Source organism: Stegostoma tigrinum, chromosome 24 (assembly GCF_030684315.1).
Source record: "Stegostoma tigrinum isolate sSteTig4 chromosome 24, sSteTig4.hap1, whole genome shotgun sequence".
In the NCBI taxonomy this organism is placed as follows: domain Eukaryota; kingdom Metazoa; phylum Chordata; class Chondrichthyes; order Orectolobiformes; family Stegostomatidae; genus Stegostoma; species Stegostoma tigrinum.
The window spans coordinates 17,445,904-17,470,467 of record NC_081377.1 but is presented as its reverse complement, the minus strand read 5'-3'; the positions used below and the strand labels follow the sequence as shown (position 1 = coordinate 17,470,467).

General features: G+C 44.5%; 1 protein-coding gene across 5 annotated transcripts in view; it reads right to left on the bottom strand.

Moving 5' to 3' along the window:
* Nucleotides 1-24,564, bottom strand: part of dlgap3 (discs, large (Drosophila) homolog-associated protein 3) — a 690,985-nt gene that overhangs the window by 267,785 nt on the left and 398,636 nt on the right. Inside the window, exon 4 of one of the 5 annotated variants that reach the window (XM_048558167.2) lies at nt 7,428-7,596. The exons of the other annotated variants lie outside the window; for them this stretch is intronic. The gene's annotated coding sequence lies outside the window, so the exon portion shown is untranslated. The remainder of the gene's footprint in view (nt 1-7,427; nt 7,597-24,564) is intronic. 5 annotated transcript variants of the gene reach the window in all.

Below are 24,564 nucleotides of genomic sequence, written 5' to 3'. Positions count from 1 at the left end.
CTTGGTCCACTGCAAAGGAGGTCTTATCCATGAGGGTGATGATGCTAGTAATAACCAGTCACGTCAACATGCATTTGCCAAAGTGACTGGTGTCAGGCTTGCTGAGAGAGCTGGTTCTGCACCTGTCATTTGCATTTTGGCTATTTTGTCTAATTTGTGCTTGATCTATCCCCTCTGCCTTGTGGAATAGTGAGAGTATGAGGAGAGTGCACCTGACATTCTTTCTGCTGTTCCTCCTGCTGTTGGTCAGCAGTGCAAGGTAAAGGAGCATAAGCTGCTGCTCTGCAAAAGTGAAGGGAATCAGAAGGGTCATGCCACTGAAGGTGAGTGAAGAGCAAGATAAATGAACTGACTTCCAAGATGTCAGGTTGGATATGCAAAGCAGCAAAAACACAGCCTTACAAGAAATTTTGTGAGCAGCATCTTCTCAGTTTCAGCAAAGCAGACTTCCCATTGTGCAGTCAACATGGTAACACTGGTGAGCTCCTCATCATTCCGGAAATCAGTATTTTGACTGGTGAAGCCAATTTGCTAAATCACTTAATCAATCAGTTGAAGCAGCTCCCAAAGCTTGGTGGGAGGTTCAGTTATGAGGAAAATGTGAAGATGCTTCAGTGGGATTTGGACAAGTTGAGTCGGTGGGAAAATGCATGGCAGATTAAGTTTTAATAAGGATAAACGTGAGGTTATCAATAATAATAGCAAAAAACAGGAAGGGCAGGTTATTATTGGGATCGTGATTGATTTGGAAAGTGGGAGGTACCATGAGATCTGGCCGCTCTGTATACCAGTTGTTAAAATTAACCTTGAAGGTGCAGCAGGCAGTGAAGAAGATAAATGGTACATTGTCCTGATAGCGAGAGGATTGTCTTGCTGCGATTGCATTAGGCCTTGTTGAGACTATACCTGAAGAACTGTGTGCAGTTTTGGTCTCCTTATCTGAGGAAGGATATGTTGGATAAGGAGGGAATGCAACAAAAGTTTACCATCTGTTTCCTGGGATGGCAAAACTGATGTATGAAGAGACTGAATCCGTGAGGGTCTATTCAGTGGAGTTTAGAAAAATGAGGGAGGGTCTCATGGAAACTTTTAGACAAGGTAAATGCAGGAATAATGTTTCCAATGATGAGAACAAGGGTTCACAGTCTCAGGATATGGGGGTAGGCCATTTAGGACTGACATGAGGAAAAACTTCTTCACTCAGAGTTATGAGCCTGGGGAATTCTCTGCCACAAAAAGCAGTTGAAGACAAAACACTGAATATTTTCAAGGATGATTTGATATACTTCTTCAGCCAAAGGGATAATGGTTTATGGGGAGAAAGTGAGAACAGGGTACTGGGTTGGATGGTCAGCCTTGATTATATTGAATGATGGAGCAGATTCGAATGGGTTGAATGGATAATTCCTGATACCATTTCCTAGACTTCTATATCAATGCCCTATTTGCAGACAACGATTACTTATCTGACAGCCCCAAAGGTTTCGCTGGTTGCCAAACAATGAGCCAGATAAAACTCTGAAGTAGTTGGGATGATTTTGGATTCCTGGTATGACATTGTTTTTCGGAGAATTAAGTCCCTGCATGTGCACGAATCCTCTCTACCTGCCAGTTACGATACACCTCATTGTGTCTTATGATTTGGGTTTATCAAGGCAAGTTCAACAATGGTGAAAAATCACAACTTTGTTTCTCCAATGAAATAATTTACAAAAAACCTGCAACTTTGAATAAAAAGAATCTAAAGGACAAAGGTTGTGGTGTGAAACTCATTACATTGACAGTAGCTGATCAAATTAAGATTCAAGATTTTGGTTTGATTTCTTGATCCCTGTTTCCTGTCTGGTTTTTGTTCACTATGTGCAGAACCAAAACATTGAAACATAGAAGATAAGAGTGGGGGGAGGGGCCATTTGGCCCTTCAAGCCTGTTCTGCCATTCATTACGATATGGCTGACTGTCCAACTCAGCTTAATCCTGCATTCTCCCCACAACCTTTGATTCCATTCACCTTAAGGGCTATATCTAGCTGCCTCTTGAATACATTCAATGTTTTGGCATCAACTACTTCTGATGGCAATGAATTCCACAGGCTCACCACTCTTTGGGTGAAGAAATGTCTCGTCTTCTCTATTCAAAATCATCTACCCAAATCTTCATACTGTGACCCCTGATTCTGGATACACCCACGATCGGGAACATCCTGCCTGCATTGACCCTGCCTAGTCCTGTGAGAATTTTATAAGTCTCTATGAGATTCCCACCTCATTTGTCTGAACTCCAGCGAAAACAGCCCTAAACCAATTACTCTCTCCTCATACATCAGGCCCGCCATCTCTGGAATCAGCCTGGTAAGCCTTTGCTGCACTCCCTCTCGAGAGGAAGAGCATCCTTCCTCAGAAAGGGAGTTCAAAACTATACAATATTCCAGGTTTGGTCTCACCAAGGCTCTGTATAACTGCAATAACATACCCCTGCTCCTGTACTCGAAACCTCTTGCAATGCAGGCCAACATACCATTTGCCTTCTTTACCCCCTGCTATACCTACATGCTTACTTTCAGCAACTGGTGCACAAGGATACCCAGTTCCCCCTGCACACTCCCCTCTCCCAATTTATAGCCATTCAGGTAGTAATCTACCTTCTTGTATTTGCTTCCAAAATAAATAACCTCATATTTATCCAAATTATACTTCATCTGCCATTGGTTTGCCCACTCACCCAACCTGTCCAGATCATGCTGAAGAACTTCTATATCCTCATCACAGTTCACCCCCCCCCCCCACACATACACACACACACACACACACACACACACACACACACACCCTGTCTTGGTATTATGTGCAAACTTGGAGATGTTACATTTTGTCCACTCATCCAAATCATTAACATATATTGTAAATTGATGGGGTCCCAGCACTGATCCCTGTGGCAGCCCTCTGGTCATTGCCTGCCAATTTGATTTGGACCCATTAATCCTTCCTCTTTGTTTCCTCCCTGCCAACCAGTTTTCTTACCCATTTCAATACATTTCTCAGATCCCACACACTTTAATCTTGCACAATAATCTCTTACACCGCTATCTGAAGATTCCAATATAACACATCAACTGGCTCCTCCTTGTCAACTCTACTAGTTACATCTTCATAGAATTCCGACAGATTGGTCAAGCATGATTTCCCCTTCATAAATCCATGCTGACTCCGTCTGATTCTACCGCTGCTTTCTAAATGCTCCACTATAAAGTTGTTGATAATTGATTCAATAATTTTCCCTGCTACTGATATTAGGCTTATTGGTCTATTATTCCCTGTTTCCTCTCTACCTCCATTTTTGAATATTGGAGTGACATTAGCCACCCTCCAAGCTGTAGGGATTGTTCCAGAGTCTACAGAATCCTGGAAATTGACTAGTGTTCAAGAAGTTCCTGCTATCATGTTTCCCTGCACAAGTGACTGTATGTGCCTTCTCTGCAAGCAAGGAATGCATTGTGACACAAGCAAACACTATCCCAAGCATTAATGCATCACCTCAGGGTAGGCAGCGACAGCAGCAGATGGACTTTGTGATGTCCTTTTAATGGTCTATTTAGTGGAGAAGGCGCTGACTATCTTACATCCTTCAAATGGGCCGGGGCAGGTACAGAGCAGGTAGATGGGAATAATAAACCAGACAAAATACAAAAGCCAAATTACATTGAACACATGTACTTCTCAGTAACTGTATCCAGATCTATGGTGAAAAGAATTGCTGCAAAACTTGCTGTTAAGTGTATGCTGAATTGAATTTCCAGTAATTGGATCTCACACTGGATTGTCACAACACAGTGATGTGCTTCTGTTTAGTGACAGGAGATGCTTTACTCTTCGTTCGGTTTTTACACTTGGCTACCTATGATTCTTGCAATGTTAAGTCAAATCAAGTCAAAAGCACACATGCAGCAACATATGTCTATTCCCCCTCGGTTGTACTCATTACACTTGACCACAATGGAAAGAAACGAAGCACAAGGTCAAAAAAAGTTTTTTCCATTTTAGCCTGTCCAGAGGAGTGTTTGGAGGCAAATTTTATTTATAGCTTTAAAGAGTGATTGCTTCCTTGCAATCTTATGCATATGAACCATCTAGAACAGTCATCCTTGGGATTCACATAGATGAAGGCATTTTGATATCTTTGATTATGTTAGTGTTCATTAGAACAGCGAGAGTAACTTGCTGAATAATATGCCTCCTTGCACATGAATTCTGAAAGTGATACGGATGATATGTAGAAGTCCCAAAGGCTAGATTTTCAGTTCAATCTCCAGTTGAAGCAAGCTTTGAGTTATATAGTAGCAGCAGCAGGTGAAGATGAACATCTTTAAGAAGCTATTATATATTTACCATTTTTCAACCATATTATTTTCAAAATTACCATGCTCTGGCCTGTCCAAATGCTGGTCAAAGGCTGCTGAAATACAGGATTGCAAGTGATCAAATAAAAATCGTCGCAGAAATTGGTGCGTGAGTTAAACCAGAGGCTTAAAACAAACCTTTTGTTCATCTATGAAGGTCTTTTGCTGCCTAATTCAAGATATGGATATCGGCTCGTTAAACATCACTCATCAGTGACAGAAATCAGAAGTTCGACATGTAGTTCTCAGTGAACGTTATAGTCTTCAACTAAAATACCACTTTCCAAATTGTAGGGAGTAATCTGAAATTTGCTCAGTTAGCCAAACTGAGGAAAAAATATATGAAGCTTGCCCGAGGGAGAGGTCAATGGTTGATAGTGACCTAATCATTAGGAAATTGTCTGGCTACATCTTGATGTTTTCTGTTTTCGCTGAGGTCCTCAGTAGGTCATATACTCAACTGGTGACAGTGTATGTCTGAATGAAGTTATATCTCTGTAAAAATCCATTGCCTTATCACCTTTGTCACTAATTACATGAGATCTAACCATCCCTTAATGTTGTTTCCACTACTTTACCGAGAAGGCATTTGTCCTCCGTATTATTTGTTCTTTGCTTTTGGAAGACCAGATTACTAAATCAGTTAAAGCATCTTAAACCTGCAATTGAATCTGAGACCAGCTGTTCGGTGTGTCTCAGTTTTTTAGCTGTGCAAAGATCAAAGACTGAAGCCAGGCCTCATTGCTTTGTGTACCTCAGTGCCATGCCATTCGTACACTAGAAACTGAAGCTGACCCCCAGATGATGTACAAATTTATGAACAGGAAGCAGAAATAGGCGCACTCCGCCCTTCAAACTCACTCTACCATTCGATAAGATCATGGTTGATCTGTTTGTGTGCTCAGAATTTTTCTTTCCCACCGATCACTGACTGTCTCTCAAGAGCAGAACATACATTGAACAGTTGGAGATTTTAATTCTTTTGCCTTTTAACTGTTTTTCTCCACTGCCAGGTTGAAAGTGATTAATACACACAGTGTCCTTGGGTTTATAAGTAAGGGGAAAGTTCAAAAGCAGAGAAGTAACATTGAATCCGTATAACACTCTCATTCAGCCTCAGCTGAATCACTACTTCCATTTCTTTCTGAAAAATGTGAAGACTTTGGAACAATAATGATGAGGATGGTCCCTGGACTGAGGGACTTCAGCTTCATAGATAGATTGTATAAACTAGGACTGCTTTCACTGAAGGAGGGCAGGCAGAGAGTGGAGACTTGAGAAAGGTGTCCAAAACTGTGAGTGCTCTGAATACGGTACAAGGGAGAAACTATTCTTACTTCCCAGGACACAGATCTAAAGCAACTGGCAAAAGCAGCAATAGGGAAATAAGGAAAAAAATGTCATGATCTGAAAGAGACTATGGAGGATGCAGAATCAATCAATCAACATGGAACTGGAACATTATCTGAAAAGAAAAACGAAATGCAGGCTATGAGAAATTGCAAGGGAATAGTACAAGATGAATTGATGTTGCACTGGGCTAGCAGGGAATTGGGCTGAATAATCCGTGTGTGCGCTAACCATTCCGTGATTCTACACTCAAATTCAACACTGCACACATTTGCTTCTCCTTGGAGAGAAATTTATCCTTTGCATATTGCACCAAGTGCCACTAATAGTCAATGAACTACCGAAAAATATTCTTCAGGAAAGACAAAAGACTGTTCTGTCACCTAACCTGTTTTCCTTCATTTTTGCCCCATCCCCACCATCTGCAAGACTATCTGTCTGAGGTTGATGAGCCTCTTTCCAGTGGGGAATTCCCAAGTGTTCATGTCAGGCTGGACTCCAACATTTAGCTTGATCTTCATGTGGAAAGGATCTGCTCCATTGCACTTCATATCATATGATTCCAGCTCAATAAAAGAATTGATAACATCTGCCAGAAACTTGCATAAATGAAAAGCTAATATCTTAAGAGTTTTCTTCTCCCATATTTTCAAAACCATATCTTTCGATAGTGGTAGAGGAGTGGAGTTAAGTCATCTCCCCACATTCTCTGAAACAAAAAAAAACGCTTAAGTAAAACTAAAGTATAGTGAGAAAGAATAATTTTACACATTGCAGTTGCCTGCAAGTAATTACAGAGGAGATGATGGCCTGGTGGTTATATCACTAGAATACTTATTCAGAGACACAGAAAATGCTCGAGGGACCTGGATTCAAAACCCACAATGGCATATGGTCGAATTTAAATCCAATAAAAATCTGGAATTAAGAGTCTAATGGTGACCTTGGGGGAAAAAAAAACTGTCTGATTCCCTCATGTCCTTTGGGGAAGGAAACTGTAGTTCTTACCCAAACTGGCCTACATGTCATTCCAGCAATTTGGTTGACTCTAAACTGCCCTCTGGACAATTAAGAATGGGCAATAAATGCTGGCTGGTCAATGGCATCCACATCATTGATTCAGAGAATCCCTACAGTGCAGAAAGAGGCTATTTGGCCCAATGAATTTGCACTGACCCTTCAAACAACATCCTAGCCAAACCCAGTCCTCACCCTATATGCGCGACCCTTGATTTACCAAAGGTTAACCCACCTAGCTTGCACATGCCTCGACACATTGGGGAATCTAGCATGGCTAATTTGTCTAACCTGCACATCTTTGGACTGTGGAAGGAAACTAGAACACCGAGAGGGAACCCAGGTAAACACGGGCGAGAACCGGCAATTCCATACGGACAGTTGCCCAAGAGTGGAATTAAACCCATGCCCATGACGTTGTGAGGTAGCAGTGCTAACCACAGAGCCATCGTGCCGCCCCATGAAAGAATCAAGAATAAAATTCATGTCATTTCAGAGGACATTTGAAAATATCATATTGGGAAAACAGAACTCAGTGCTTCCAGTAGTAAATGATTAATAAAACGTGAAGTGAACAATGTCCTCACTGCTGTGGTTTAATTATTTCACTTTCTCATTAAGCAAAAGGATTTTGATGATAGTAATAGAGGAGAAAAGCACTGACCTGCCAATCTCCATGCTGTCTGCCACTTCAGTGAGATGTAGGAAACAAATTAAATCGCCAAACTCATTAAAACTGACATTGTTTCGAAGGCTTTCATCTTGACTTGGAAAGGTGGGGTTCCTTCTCCTCTAGGTTCATCTTATCTATCCTGGCAGTTGAGAAATTGAGCCTGTAATTTCATTTTTACTGTTAATAGTGTTTATTACAAAATTGACCACACTGAATATTCGGAATGGAAAATAATAATTGCATTATTTCCCTACCCTTAATTTGATTGAATGTGATTAGATGAATAATTAGTTTGCAAAAATAAAAACTTCTGCCCTGAAGGAACATTGGTAAGAATGCCATATATTTCTCAGACGGGGTGAATTTTTTTAAATACTTGTGGCAATAATCATGCTGGTTGAAACTTAATTAACATGTTTTAATATATGCAGAATAAAATGCTACCTGGTGATCAGCTCCCTCACAAACTAGCAATACAGATGTCAATGTCGTTCTTTGTGCATCATCTTACCTCATGAACATGAGGTGCACTGACAGACATGTTCAATTAAAAAAAAACTAAAATGTGATTAAAGCAGTACAGCAATTAAAATTGCATACATTATTACTAATAATATATCAGAACCAAATTTCAAGGCAGTAATGTGATTCTGGTGGTTCAAATTATGCTTATTGAACCCCAAGGTTTGGTCTTACTGTTTACTGCATTAAAATAAATGGCTGACTTTAATCTGCATGTAGACTGGGCAAATCAAATTAGTCACAAGACCATACAGAAATTTTTCCTGGAGTTTATATGGGATGGTTTTCTGGACCACTATGTTGAGAAACCAACTGGAGAACAGGCCATCTTTGACTGGGTATTATGCAGTGAGAAAGGAATAGTTGGCAATTGTAGTTGTGAGAGATCACTTGGGGATGAGTGACCATAACATTCTTCATTAAGATGGAGACTGAGGTATTTGTTTGTGAGACTAGAGGTAACAAATCTTAATAATGGAAACTATGTTGGTATGAGGCGTGTTTGGGCTATGAAGGATTGGGAAATGCCTCTGAAACAGTGCATAGGCAATAGCAAGCATTCAAAGAGTTCCTGAGGCTAAAGGGATCCAAAGATATGGAGGAGGGCAGGATTTGGGTATTGGACTCAATACTAAGCAGTGATCATATTTAATGGTGCACTATGCTTGCAGGGTCAAATGCCAGACTTCTACCACTATCTGCTATGTTTCTGTATTATTTTCTTCTAACAAAGCTCAGATTAAATGTAAGACATTCTGCAGTAATGTTGTCACAGGCTTAATATTTCACTGAGGATGTCATGATACAGCAACTGAATAGGGCATCTCTCAATGCGGTTTATACCTTTCAAAGTCCTGATTTGTAGCATTTTATTTGAAATATAAAGTTATAACAGTGTGTGCTGGAGTATTCAGTCATGATGTCATGAGTCCAAGTGGACCACTTTACGCTTTTGTCAGGATTACAAATGAACGTTGCACCTCTGAGAAGGCCACAAAAGCATCTAATAATAAATTCTTTCAACACAATTTAAAAGGAGGCATTGGGATTTGGAGTAAATTGAACAAAAATATACAAGCAACAAAGCTGCATGACTGTAACTCAGGCATGGTGTGTGAATTTAATGCCACCAAGCTATCGTGTGGAGTCTGGAGGAGTGGTGACAAATTCAAATCGACTGTGGACTTGTAGTTAAAATTTCTGCAGCCATTGGTTACATGTGGAAGCTGCATCCACTTCTCAAAGACTGCCTTTGTTGACAATGCAAGGTGAAGTGTTGCTGTCCACGAGTGTCAAAGTTGACAGAGTTCCACCTGACTGAATATGACAAAAACAGCCCAGTGGTCTGTTGTGAAGAAATTCATTCCAAGCAGGAGGCAAATAAACAGATCACAAACAACAATCAGAATCGGTCTGTACATTTTGTTGCAAATCAGCACTTCCAGTGACGAGGCTTTTGTTGAAGGTTAATTTACCTCTGAGTTACAATTTTAATGTCAGAGTGCAGCAGCAGATTTGCGATGAAGTTTTCACACTGGTTATAATAGTTTACAAATTGTGGAGCTGGACGAACACAGCAGGCCAAGCACCATCTCAGGAGCACAAAAGCTGACATTTCAGGCCAGGGCCCTTGATCAGAAAAGGGGGATGGGGAGAGGGTTCTGAAATAAATTGGGGGAGAGGGGGAGGCGGACCGAAGATGGACAGAGGAGAAGACAGGCAGAGAAGAGAGGATAGGTGGGGAGGTAGGGAGGGAATAGGTCAGTCCAGGGAGGATGGACAGGTCAAGGGGGCGGGATGAGGTTGGTAGGTAGGAAATGGTAGGTTAGTAGGTAGGCCTAGGGTGGGCATGTCATCTGAGGAATGGGAAGGGGGAGTTGAAATGGTTCGCGACGGGGGGGGCGCAGTTGTAGGGGAAGGTGCCAGGTGTGGTGGGGTTGGAGTGGAGTGTGGAGCGGACAAGGGAGTCCCGGAGAGAGTGGTCCCTCCGGAAGGCAGACAAGGGTGGGGATGGAAAAATGTCATTAGCAGTGTGGTCGGACCCACTCCGCCCACAGCCGACGCCACATCGCCCACCGATGGCACCGACACAACTCCACCCAGTGCTGACACTGACGCAACTCTGCCCAACGCCGACGGAACTCTGCCCACCACTGACCCCAGCGGCACTCCCCCCACCATTGACGGAACAGCGCCCACAGCCAACGCAACCCCATCCACAGCCGACGCCAACACTGCTCCACCCACAGCTTCCACAGCCAGCAACCCCAGAGTAGACAGCCACACCAAGCCCTGCCGAATTTTCACCATCCCCCCCAGAGGTCCCCCTGATGGAGGACGAGCGGTCAGTCCTAAGCAAGGGGCTCACCTTTGTCCCCCTCCACCCACACATCAACGAATACCAGTCACATCTGGACATCAAGCAGTTTTTCCACCGACTCCGCCTCCATGCCTACTTCTCTAACCATGAGCCTAACCCTCCCTCCACTGACCCCATCTCCCACCTCCAACACAAGTCCTCCTCCTGGACACCACCCCCAGGCCTCCTACCCTCCCTCAACCTCTTCATCGCCAACTGTCGTCGAGATATCAATTGCCTCAAACTCTCCACCGCTCTCACCCACTCCATCCTCTCCCCCACAGAACATGCAACCCTCCGCTCCAATCCCAACCTCACCATCAAATCCGCAGACAAAGGAGGTGCAGTGGTAGTATGGCGCACTGACCTCTACATCGCCGAGGTCAGATGCCAACTCTCCGACACCTCCTCATAATGCCCTCTGGATCATGACCCTACCCCTGAGCACCAAACCATCATCTCCCAAACCATCCACAACCTCATCACCTCAGGTGACCTCCCACCAACAGCATCCAACCTCATTGTTCCCCAATCCCGCACCGCCCACTTCTATCTCCTTCCCAAAATCCACAAACCCACCTGCCCTGGCAGACCCATTGTCTCCGCCTGCTCCTGCTCCACTGAACTCATCGCCACCTACCTGGACTCTATTTTCTCCCCCTTGGTCCAGAAACTCCCCACCTACGTCCATGACACCACCCACACCCTCCACCTCCTCCAGAACTTCCAGTTCCCCGGTCCCCAACACCTCATTTTCACCATGGACGTCCAGTCCCTATACACCTGCATTCTTCATGCAGATGGCCTAAAGGCCCTCCACTTCTTGCTGTCCTGCAGGCCCAACCAGTCCCCCTCCACCGACACCGTCATCCGCCTGGGCGAACTCGTCCTCACCCTCAGCAACTTCTCTTTCGATTCCTCCCACTTCCTACAGACAAAGGGGGTGGCCATGGGTACCCGCATGGGCCCAAGCTATGCCTGCCTCTTTGTATGTGACGTGGAACAGTCCCTCTTCCGCCTACACTGGCCTTAAACCCCACGTCTTCCTCCGTTACATTGATGACTATATCAGCGCTGCCTCCTGATCCCAAGAGGAGCTCGAACAGATCATCCACTTCACCAACACCTTCCACCTCAAGTTCACCTGGACCATCTCCAACACATCCCTCACCTTCCTGGACCTCTCTGTCTCCATCTCAGGCAACCACCTACAAACCGATGTCCATTTCAAGCTCACCGACTCCCACAGCTACCTGGAATACACCTCCACCCACCCACCTTCCTGCAAAATTCCATCCCCCTATTCCCAATTCCTTCGCCACCGCCGCATCTGCTCCCACGATGAGGCATTCCACTCCCACACATCTCAGATGTCCTCGTTCTTCAAGGACTGCAACCTCACCCCCGCAGTGGTCGAGAACACCTTCGACTGAGTCTCCCGCATTTTTCGCAGCTCATCCCTCACACCCCACCCCTGCAATAACCGCTCTAAGAGGATCCCCCTAGTCCTCACATACCACCCCACCAACCTCTGCATACCACACATCATCCTCCGACACTTCCGCCATCTACAATCCGACCCCACCACTAAAGACATTTTCCCATCCCCACCCTTGTCTGCCTTCCAGAGAAACCACTCTCTCCGTGACTCACTTGTCTGCTCCACACTCCCCTCCAACCCCACCACACCCAGCACTTTCCCCTGCAACCGCAGGAAGTGATACACCTGCCCCCACACCTCCTCACTCACCCCCATCCCAGGCCCCAAGATGACTTTCCACATCAAGCAAACGTTCACCTGCACATCCGCCAATGTGGTATACTGCATCCTCTGTACCCATTGTGGCTTCCTCTACATTGGGTAACCAAGCAGAAGCTTGGGGACCACTTTGCAGAACACCTCCGCTCGGTTCACAATAAACAACTGCACCTCCCAGTCGCGAACCATTTCAACTCCCCCTCCCATTCCTTAGACGACTTGTCTATCCTGGGCCTCCTGCAGTACCATAATGATACCACCCGAAGGTTGCAGGAACAGCAACTTATATTCCGCTTGGGAACCCTGCAGCCCAATGGTATCAATGTGGACTTCACAAGCTTCAAAATCTCCCCTCCCACCAGTGCATCCCAAAACCAGCCCAGCTCATCCCCGCCTCCCTAGCCTGTTCTTCCTCTCACCGATCCCCTCCTCCCACCTCAAGCTGCACCTCCATTTCCTACCTACCAACCTCATCCCGCCCCCTTGACCTGTCCGTCCTCCCTGGACTGACCTATTCCCTCCTTACCTCCCCACCTATACTCTCCTTTCCACCTATCTTCTCTTCTATCCATCTTTGGTCTACCTCCCCCTCTCTCCCTATTTATTTCAGAAGCCTCTCCCCATCCCCCTCTCTGATGAAGGGTCCAGGCCCGAAATGTCAGCTTTTGTGCTCCTAAGATGCTGCTTGGCCTGCTAAGTTCATCCAACCTCACATTTTATTATCTTGGATTCTCCAGCATCTGCAGTTCCCATTATCTCTGGTTATCATAGTTGTCGTGTTGTCGCAGTCTTACACCTCATTTTCAACTTAAAAGTTATAGACCATAAGCACTAGAAGCAGAAGGAGGCCTATTAGTCCATCAATGGGATCACAGCTGATCGGACAACCCTCAATTCTACTTTCCTGTCTTTCCCCCCTTACTCTTGATTCCCTTACTGATTCAGATTATCTCAGCTTTAAATATTCTTAATGATTCAGTCTCTACCACCCCACACTCAGAGAAGAAATTCCTCCCCATTTTGGGTGACCCCTTACTCTGAGATTACACCGTCTAGTTCTATGCTCACCCAAAACAATCTTCTAACATCCAACCCCTCAAGTCTCCTAAAGAAATGTTCTTGTATATTCTTGTATATTTTAATAACGTTACCTTGTGACATCATAGGTGCAACAACACATGTGTAGATGGGTCAGAGTGACTATTTTTGCATTGGATATTGACGATACCCCACTCCCTTCCCTTGCCCTCCTAAAAGTTACGTGCCTGGAGGTCAAATGGAGAGAAGGGCTTCTATTGGGACCTTCCAATTCCTGAAAGTTAGAGGCACCTCCAAAGGCGAGAAAAGGCTATGCTGAATAAGTGATAATGGAAACTGCAGATGCTGGAGAATCCAAGATAATGAAATGTGAGGCTGGATGAACACTGCAGGCCCAGCAGCATCTCAGGAGCACAAAAGCTGACGTTTCGGGCCTAGACCCTCCTGATGGGCAAATGCGCACCATCTTGAGGGCTACAGGCTGAGGTTGTGACCCGGGCAACGGATGGTCGGAGCTGAATGAGGATGACATTTTTGAAAATACTTCTGAGCTTAAACAGAGACCCACTGGAGCGTAGTCTATAACACACAGAGTGAGGTCCAGAAATGATTGAGGCCATTGTTCTTGGTACCCCTCCTTTGCAACATTCCACTCTCAAATGCCAGCTTCTGAGAGCTATCCACCTTGACCTGTGAAACTCTGAGGTTAGCTGCAGAACTCAGCAATGAACAGGAAAACAGCTGGAATAGTTGTGCATAATGACAGTACACAGAAACAAGTTGCATTTACACAGCACCTTTCACACAGAGCAAAATCGTAAGGTGCCCCATTGAAGAGTAAGGAAGAACGTTTGCTGAGTTGAGGAATGTGATAACAGAAGAGGTGAGTAAATTCTCAACTAAAGTTTGCTGGAGGATTGTAACAGAGAACTGGCAAGTGCCACGATTGTTAGTGGCAACTCCAGTTTAATCGCTTTGTACCTTCACACCTTATTTTCTCCTTTGGAGAAAAGTGGAGAAGTGTTGAATAGGTTATTAGATCAAAGTCTTGAATAATCAAAGTTTTTCAACCATGTTAGGAAATCTCCCTCAATCGCCAATGAGTCCTGGCGTGACATTGAACGTGAAGCATCAGGCTCAGAGGCAGGCACTCTATCAACTGAGGCATGCTAACCTCTCTAACTTCAGAAAGCAGAACCAAGACAGATACTAATGATGGGGCAACGGAAGACCTTAAATCCGTTAACGGAGGCTGATAACTCTCCCAAAGCTTCACACAATGAAAGAAATCACATCAACATGGATGCAGAGCAGTTGCCTCCTCAGACAATGACAGTCATTTAAGAAAAAGCTGCAGAGCTGGGCTAAGAGGTGGCAAATGGAATTTAATGCAGACAAGTGTGAGGTGATGCACTTTGGTAGGAGTAACTGGAAGGCAAAGTACAGGGCTAACGGTAAGATTCTTAGCAGTGTAGGTGAGCAGAGAGATCTCGGTGTCCATGTGCACAGATCCTTGAAAGTTGCCACCCAGGTTGACAGGGCTGTTAAGAATGCATACAGTGTTTTAGCTTTTATTAATAGTGGGATCGAGTTCCGGAACCAAAAGGTTATGGTGAAGCTGTACAAAACTCTGGTGCGGCCGCACTTGGAGTATTGTGTACAGTTCTGGTCACCGCATTATAAGAAGTATGTGGAAGCTTTGGAAAGGGTGCAGAGGAGATTTACTAAGATGTTACCTGGTATGGAGGGAAGGTCTTACAAGGAAAGGCTGAGGGACTTGAGGCTGTTTTCATTAGAGAGAAGGTGGTTGAGAGGTGACTTAATTGAAACATATAAAATAATCAGAGGGTTAGATAGGGTGGATAGGGAGAGCCTTTTTCCTAGGATGATGACGGCGAGCACGAGGGGGCATAGCTTTAAATTGAGGGGTGAAAGATATAGGACAGATGTCAGAGGTAGTTTCTTTACTCAGAGAGTAGTAAGGGAATGGAACGCTTTACCTGCAACGGTAGTAGATTCGCCAACTTTAGGTACATTTAAGTCGTCATTGGACAAGCATATGGGCGTACATGGAATAGTGTAGGTTAGATGGGCTTGAGATCGGTATGACAGGTCGGCACAACATTGAGGGCCGAAGGGCCTGTACTATGCTGTAATGTTCTGTGTTCTAAAACATTGGTTTTCTATTGAGAAATAATATCACTCACTTGGATATTTTAACACACCAGTTTAAACATATTATAACACATGAACCTGGGGAGGTAAGACTTGAACCTGGATCTTTTAGCCTGCAGATGAGGACATTAGCACAGTGCCACAAGTCACATGTTTATATGCCGTTTCACAGCGGCTTGCAGTTGCTACCATAATAGAATCGATTGAACACACTGGGAGTGCTAACAGCCTCAAAGCCTCTGCATCCAATTTTCCACCCCCTTTGTTGAACTGTTCTGACAGCTGAACACAACATTTTCATGTTTTGTGATTGTTAGGTTTGATTCTCAGCCAATGAGAAACTATATTTCTCTCAGGACTCTTTCTGAATCTTGTTGGTGTTTGTTCAAATCAATTGTCCCATACATGCATCACTTGTTAAAATTTGGAAGTGTGTTTCTGTTTAATTTTTATTTTCCATGCATCTAACTGCATATTACATCTGAAATGCTTAAAACCTGTTTTTTATTCTGAATCAGTCCCTTGTTTCTCTACTTGCCTATTTCACTATCATCAAGATGTTCAATTAACCTTTCTCCCATATCTTAACATTCTGAGGAATCTAGCACAGGGGAGTAGTTTTCGGTCTCTGTAACTCCCAAAGCATCTCTGCGAGAGAATTTTTAAAATCTTTTTTCAGTGCTGGTATAGGGTACAGAAATTGGATAATAAGCTTTCACACGACTGAATATTTGTAGAAAATAACTCAATCCAAATCAAATCCCATCTTTAAAGTAATTACCACTTTGATATTTTAGATTTTCACTTATCAATATCTGCTCTTAACCTTTCTAAGATTACGATTGATACTAGAATATTGATCACTTTTGACATTTCCTCCTTTCAGGGTTTTCTGTTAGAGTATGGAAGGACTGCCTTAGGGGAACTAACAATATGAGTGAAAATAAATTTAACCTCAATTGCTCCTGATAGAGGGAGTACAGTTCTCATCAATAAATCATTCATACAGACCGAATTAACAATGGTCCTTAAACTATGCATATTACTTCAATCCCTTACTCTTGAAGGCTCCAGTAATTCATCTCAGCAGCTCCTCCTGGGATATTATCAGTATTCACAGTGAATTGATGTTTAACTTGAATAACAACAGGATTTAGGGTTTGTTTGTGAGCACCAATCAGGGCTAGAAGAGGTGATTGGCTGCAAAATGTAGTACGAACAGAAAATGAACTTGTTCTGATGAAGTTAAGAAGATTAGTCACTAAATTTGAAACATTATCTGAGCTTTCTCCCCACAGATGCCATTTGACCTGCTGAGTTTCACCAGCAGTTTCTGCTTTTGTTATAAATGTGTGCTCCTTACTTGCTTTTCTGCAACTGCCAATTAGAGTCACCTTCTTTGTTCATTCAGATATAAACAGCAATACTTCAAGCTCAACTTTCTACATTTTGGAAGCTGGTGTTGAAGAATGGGTGGAGAGCTTTCAAATTTTCTTATGGTGTCGTCAACAGCCAAACTTGTCTCCTCGGAAAACACATTCCCAGTAAACAGTTTCATTTCTGGCTCTGCCCTAATACATTGACCATCTCTTTCCAAGGCCTCGATTTCCATTTAACAACTGATATCTGCTTGAACACAGAACCTCTTCCAAACTTGCCAGAACCAAATCCCAGGTGCTTATCTCAATAACAGGCAACTTCAGTAACCTGATTAAACACAGTGCTCTTCCCAGGGTCTGTGTCTGTCGCAATTCCTTAAATCAAGGATCAGCGCCTGGCCTGCCTGCACAAACAAACAAAGCTTGTTTGGATTTTTTCTTTACATTTTACCACACGCTGTCCTGAAGTCCACAAGTCATTTCCAGCCTACAATCCCCAGTTCACAACTTCATACCAAAAGTGATAACGGAATAAGAAGGAAAAATAATAGAAAAAAAATCAGCGAGCATTCTAACACTATTTAAACTATGGAAAAGATGGCCAGAGGGCATCTCCTGTTTAAATGGCCTTCTCCCTCATTGACTTGCCATGTCTGCCTGTGATTACTAGCAAGCTGAGAGGACTGATTTCAAAACATTGAACTTTCAATTTATCTGAGGCTGTATACAAATATAGGAATTCATTTATTGGCCATATGTATATTACACATCTTTTGATGATGCAATTTAAATGTTGAAATCTATTTAATATACAGTTGCTCCAATTCAGTGAATTTCTCCACAGACAAAAGACATTCTATAATTACTTATTTTAGAAACATTTTTCCTTTATCTCGATTTCAGTCAGTGATCAGTGGAAGTAAACAGTTTGGAATTGAAATTTTCAGGTGGGGTACGTTCTGTTGGTTGGGACTTGCTATCACTACCTTGGCTGGGCACCAGCCTCAGTCCATTTCTAACTATCAGGGTCACAGCACAAGTTGTCCAGAAGTAGTAGATACACATTTAAAGCACTTTTATATGTTTCACACTTTTCAAATGTGTTACACTACAAAATTTAATCAATATGCTATGATCAACCAACTTGTTAAATGTTGACGCTAACTGCGACATAACTTCATACTGTGGTGAATGCTATGGATATACTGGCATACCTACGAACTGTTGACAAGAAATATGTTCTATGATGTTCTTCTATAATTTGCCTCCCAATATAATGTGTCTTCCAACAGTTGAGGTCAACATGCTACATACTCAACGCTACTTTTGGTGGCAAATGTGAGAAGTGGTTTTTGGTAGCGAACTGCCACCAGAATGGCTGCCAACAGAATGGCTGCCAACAGAATGGTTGCCCACTCAACTTTCTAAAATTGATTAGGGAAGTGCATTTTCTGGTGCTCTTTTTCTTTTTCTGCTGTTGGAAAGAAGCTGATGGAATGGTCAGTGATAGAGGAAAGGTACTGAATTTAGTTGTGGAACAGAAAGGTGTGACTGAGGAGATAGAAATAGCTCGTAAGTCAGTGCTGCTTTCCTGTTTCTTTTTGTGCCTCTACTTTCTGTTATAGCAACTCGTCCCTCACTTCCTCCTTCTCTGCCTTGTGCTCCTGTTTCTCAGGTTTTCATCTGATAGGTGGTGGAAAGGCCTGTAGCAGCTTTTGAACAGCCAGGTTGTGCAGCACATTAGGATAGAGAACTGAGTCAAGCCAATTTTGTTGAGCACGTGAGGGCTCTTCCAGACCAGTCCAGGCAGCAACAATGATGTTGTCTGTGGATATCAATGGTGCATTCTAGACTTTTCTCAACAGCAACATGCCTCTCATCACAAGCCTGTGTGTGTGCAATGAACACGAGGTACATCACAAGTGGATAACACCTGTCGTCTATTACCGAGCCTTTGGTTTATGATGGTGACTGAGATACAGGTTGAAGAGGGCTAGTGCGGAATACAGGAATTATGATCACGACCAGGACAATGGGCATATTGCATGACATACTACCTGCAAATATAAACCAGCAACATCTTGCTCACTGTACCTGCAAGCTTGTTGTTGTGACTCATGAACAAGGGCATCACCATTTCACAACTTCTCAACATTTAAGAAATATTCTATCTTCTATCTTTTCCTCCAAAGTAAGTAACTTCACACTTAATCATATGGTATTCCATCTGTCATTCACTTAGCTCGTCCAAGTCCACTTGAAGTCTTCTTGCATCCTCCTCATAACTTTATTTCTCACCAAGTTTGGTGCTCTCAGCAAATTTGGAAATACTAGAATTGGTCCTCGCATCCAAATAATTTATGCAAATTGTGAAAGGCCATGGGCCATGCACTGATCCTTGTGAAACCCACTAGTAACGGCCTGCCAGCTTGAGGATGATTTATTTGTTTCTACTTCCTCTTTCTGTAATGAAATTCTCAATCTGTGCTTGCATATTTCCCAGAATCACATAGGCTACAATTTTCTTTACTAACCTCCTGTGCTGCTTCTTGTCAAAAGATATATGAAAATCCAAATACAGTACTTCCACTTAATAATAAAATGTGAGGCTGGATGAACACAGCAGGCCGAGCAGCATCTCAGGAGCACAAAAGCTGACGTTTCGGGCCTAGACCCTTCATCAGAGAGGGGGATGGGGTGAGGGAACTGGAATAAATAGGGAGAGAGGGGGAGGCGGACCGAAGATGGAGAGAAAAGAAGATAGGTGGAGAGAGTATAGGTGGGGAGGTAGGGAGGGGATAGGTCAGCCCAGGGAAGACGGGCAGGTCAAGGAGGTGGGATGAGGTTAGTAGGTAGATGGGGGTGCGGCTTGGGGTGGGAGGAAGGGATGGGTGAGAGGAAGAACCGGTTAGGGAGGCAGAGACAGGTTGGACTGGTTTTGGGATCCAGTGGGTGGGGGGGAAGAGCTGGGCTGGTTGTGTGGTGCAGTGGGTGGAGGGGACGAACTGGGCTGGTTTAGGGATGCAGTTGGGGAAGGGGAGATTTTGAAACTGATGAAGTCCACATTGATACCATTAGGCTGCAGGGTTCCCAGGCGGAATATGAGTTGCTGTTCCTGCAACCTACGGGTGGCATCATTGTGGCACTGCAGGAGGCCCATGATGGACATGTCATCTAAAGAATGGGAGGGGGAGTGGAAATGGTTTGCGACTGGGAGATGCAGTTGTTTGTTGCAAACTGAGCGGAGGTGTTCTGCAAAGCGGTCTCCAAGCCTCCGCTTGGTTTCCCCAATGTAGAGGAAGCCACACCGGGTACAGTGGATGCAGTATACCACATTGGCAGATGTGCAGGTGAACCTCTGCTTAATGTGGATTGTCATCTTGGGGCCTGGGATAGGGGTGAGGGAGGAGGTGTGGGGGCAAGTGTAGCATTTCCTGCGGTTGCAGGGGAAGGTGCCGGGTGTGGTGGGGTTGGAGGGCAGTGTGGAGCAAACAAGGGAGTCACAGAGAGAGTGGTCTCTCCGGAAAGCAGACAGGGGTGGGGATGGAAAAATGTCTCGGGTGGTGGGGTCGGATTGTAGATGGCGGAAGTACTTCCCACTTCCTACAGACTAAGGGGGTGGCCACGGGCACCCGCATGGGCCCCAGCTATGCCTGCCTCTTTGTAGGCTACGTGGAACAGTCCCTCTTCCGAACCTACACAGGCTCCAAATTCCACCTCTTCCTCCGGTACATTGATGACTGTATCGGCGCCGCCTCTTGCTCCCCAGAGGAGCTCGAACAGTTCATCCACTTCACCAACACCTTCCACCTCAACCTTCAGTTCACCTGGGCCATCTCCAACACATCCCTCACCTTCCTGGACCTCTCAGTCTCCATCTCAGGCAACCAGCTTGTAACTGATGTCCATTTCAAGCCCACCGACTCCCACAGCTACCTAGAATACACCTCCTCCCACCCACCCTCCTGCAAAAATTCCATCCCCTATTCCCAATGCTTCCGCCTCCGCCGCATCTGCTCCCACGAGAAGACATTCCACTCCCGCACATCCCAGATGTCCAAGTTCTTCAAGGACCGCAACTTTCCCCCCACAGTGATCAAGAACGCCCTTGACCGCTTCTCCCGCATTTCCCGCAACATATCCCTCACACCCCGCCCGCGCCACAACTGCCCAAAGAGGATCCCCCTCGTTCTCACACACCACCCCACCAACCTCCGGATACAACGCATCATCCTCCGACACTTCCGCCATCTACAATCCGACCCCACCACCCAAGACATTTTTCCATCCCCACCCCTGTCTGCTTTCCAGAGAGACAACTCTCTCCGTGACTCCCTTGTTCGCTCCACACTGCCCTCCAACCCCACCACACCCGGCACCTTCCCCTGCAACCGCAGGAAATGCTACACTTGTCCCCACACCTCCTCCCTCACCCCTATCCCAGGCCCCAAGATGACAATTCACATTAAGCAGAGGTTCACCTGCACATCTGCCAATGTGGTATACCGCATCCACTGTACCCGGTGTGGCTTCCTCTACATTGGGGAAACCAAGCGGAGGCTTGTAGACCGCTTTGCAGAACACCTCCGCTCAGTTCGCAACAAACAACTGCATCTCCCAGTCACAAACCATTTCCACTCCCCCTCCCATTCTTTAGATGACATGTCCATCATGGGCCTCCTGCACTGCCACAATGATGCCACCCGAAGGTTGCAGGAACAGCAACTCATATTCCGCTTGGGAACCCTGCAGCCTAATGTTATCAAAGTGGACTTCACCAGTTTCAAAATCTCCCCTTCCCCTACTGCATCCCTAAACCAGCCCAGTTCGTCCCCTCCACCCACTGCACCACACAATCAGCCCAGCTCTTCCCCTCCACCCACTGCATCCCAAAACCAGTCCAGCCTGTCTCTGCCTCCCCAACCTGTTCTTCCTCTCACCCATCCCTTCCTCCCACCCCAAGCCGCACCCCCATCTACCTACTAACCTCATCCCACCTCCTTGACCTGTCCGTCTTCCCTGGACTGACCTATCCCCTCCCTACCTTCCCACCTATACTCTCTCCACCTATCTTCTTTTCTCTCCATCTTTGGTCCACCTCCCCCTCTCTCCCTATTTATTCCAGAACCCTCACCCCATCCCCCTCTCTGATGAAGGGTCTAGGCCCGAAACGTCAGTTTTTGTGCTCCTGAGATGCTGCTCGGCCTGCTATGTTCATCCAGCCTCACATTTTATTATCTTGGATTCTCCAGCATCTGCAGTTCCCATTATCTCTACAGTACTTCCACTTGTTCTCTTTTATCAATGTTGGAAGTAATCAAACATGGTTGTCAAATATGATCTTCCTTTCATAAATCTACGTTGAACTCTGACCAATTTTACATTGTTTCATTCTAAATGTCCAGTTATCACATCCTTTTGTAATATATTCTAACATTTTCCCTACTACTGTTGTCAAAGCTGTCAGTTCTCCATTCTTCCATTTCCAGTTTCCTCAACAAGAAGAGTGACATTGGTTATTTTCTACTGTACAGGAACCTTTCCAGAATCTATAAAAATTTGAAAGATAATCACCTATGCATCCACATCTCTCTAGCCACTTACTGCAACACTCTGTGATGAAGCTCATCTGTCCTGGAGGTTTACTAAATTTCACCCCATCACTCTGCAGTGTCCCATTTTCCCTCCCACCCAGATGGAAACTAGACAATTTCCATTGTGTGAAAGTCAGAACTGGCACCTAGTCACTCCAGGCCTCCATCATGGCACCAACATCTCAAGGCCCACTCCACAGGCATTGCCTGCACACATGGACCTTGAGACTGGACACCCTTTAGCCACACCACACCCTTATGGCATATCTTCGATCCATTTACACGATGGAGTGCACCAAATGTGCACCACTGCAGTTCTGCTGCCTTGCCTTTTCCATACAGGAACTGGTGCCATCTCACAGATTTGATGAAGGTATACTTAAGGGTTGCTCACTTGTTCTCTTAGAGCTCACACACTTCGTGCCTACTTTGTGTCCATCTGTGAGTTTACCAAAGGCCTGAGCCTCACTGTGTGAAGTGTGAATGCTGCTTTGTTGCAGCATGGTGCACATAGCTAGTCCTTTATAGAGCTGCCACATGCTGCCACCACACCCTAGCGGCTCCTCAACTTATTGCTCCAGAAATACACCTCTGACACACCTGGGAATTAAGCTTCCACACTGTTAGTGCAGATTTGGTTAATGAAGTAAATTGAAGTCATCCACTGGCACAGTGGTTCAGTGGTCAGCACTGCTGCCTCATAGTGCCAGAGACCTGGGTTCGATTCAACCCTTCAGTGACTGTTTGTGTGGAGTCGGCATGCTCTTCGTGTGTCCATGTGGGTTTCACCTGGCAGCTCCAGTTTCCTCCCACTGTCCAATGTTGTGCAGGTTAGATTGGTTGGCTTTACAGGGATAGGGTGGGCCTAGGTTGGAAGCTCTTTAAAAGGTCAGTGTGGACTCAAAGGGGTGAACTGCCTGCTTCTACACTATTGGGATTCAGTGATTATAACTTACAGTACATGCATCTCCACTCACATTACTGCCAGAGCTTAGTAACCTATAAAGAAGTTTCAATTATGTTCAAGGCCCTTGCTGTTTCTTAGCTCCACCTAAACTGATTTCACATATTCTCCCTTCAAACTAAGACGCATTCTTACCAATGTACTGAATTTGTCCCTTAATAATATTGCTTTCTCCATCTCATTTTCCATTTTGCCTACCCTTCCTGAAAGACAAATATCCCTAGGTATTCAGGTCAAAACCTTGGTAATCCTGTAACCACACCTCCAGAATGGCAATCAAATACCACCAACTGATCTCAATTTGTGTAAGAACATTCCTCTCATTTCTATTAACTTGTAACTGACCCAGCTTGTACAGGTCCCACCTGCCGCAGATTGTTCCTAATGGCTCTGAGATCTGATGCCCTCTCTGTTATGACCATGCCCTTACTTCATTCACATTAGCTTCATTTTGGTGTACTTATACTAATTTCATTTTGCTCAGGCTTATTAAAGTTTATAATTGTTGATAAACCTTATTAGTGCTGCTAAATACAATTAATATACAAAACACTTTGCTAGTTTCAATAAAACTTACTGAAAGCACTTCTTTTCCCCTATGCACCAAACTCCTATTTGAATCTCACTTGCTATTCAATCAGTACACATCTCGTTTGGGTATATTTTCCTTATCATATGTCCCTCACAGAGAGTGCACTTTGAAAGACTTGTCTCTTACATTATGCCTCCAATGAGACAGTAGGTACTTTAGCCTCCACATACTGTGTCTAACACCAACTGAATGAGCTATGTTTAACTGGTCATATCACCAGCAACAGCTGAAAAGGAGTCCAGCACATGAAGCTCAAGAGCCACAGTAAACCTTGACAGTCACAGGTTAGGAGGTTCCTGCCTTGCTTTGAGGCTGCAGTTCTAACTGCACCAACTGGCAGATTTCAGTTACAAAATCTGTGATGAAACCGTCATGCCTCAGCCATTGGTTCTTGCTGAAATTGAGGTAAATGAATTATTCCCTGACCATCCTTGGCAGAAATAGCCATCCAGAGTATTATAGAAGGGCGCTGTAAGAGATAGTCAATACTTTGGAAAAGACCTTTCACAGTTCCATAGATTTTGGTTCCGGCAGACTCATCAGCTTTAGGTCAGTAGTAGGGAAGATGCTCCAATCTATCAAAAAGAACCTGAATAATGTTGACTTGGACCAGAGAATTCTCTGAAGGCTATTGAAACATTAATAAAGTTTAGGTTAAGTCTCTAATGTACTCATATAATTCCATCAGAGGCCAGAATCAAAGATCCAACAACTAAGACGTAAATTGTTCTTGATCCCTTATAACT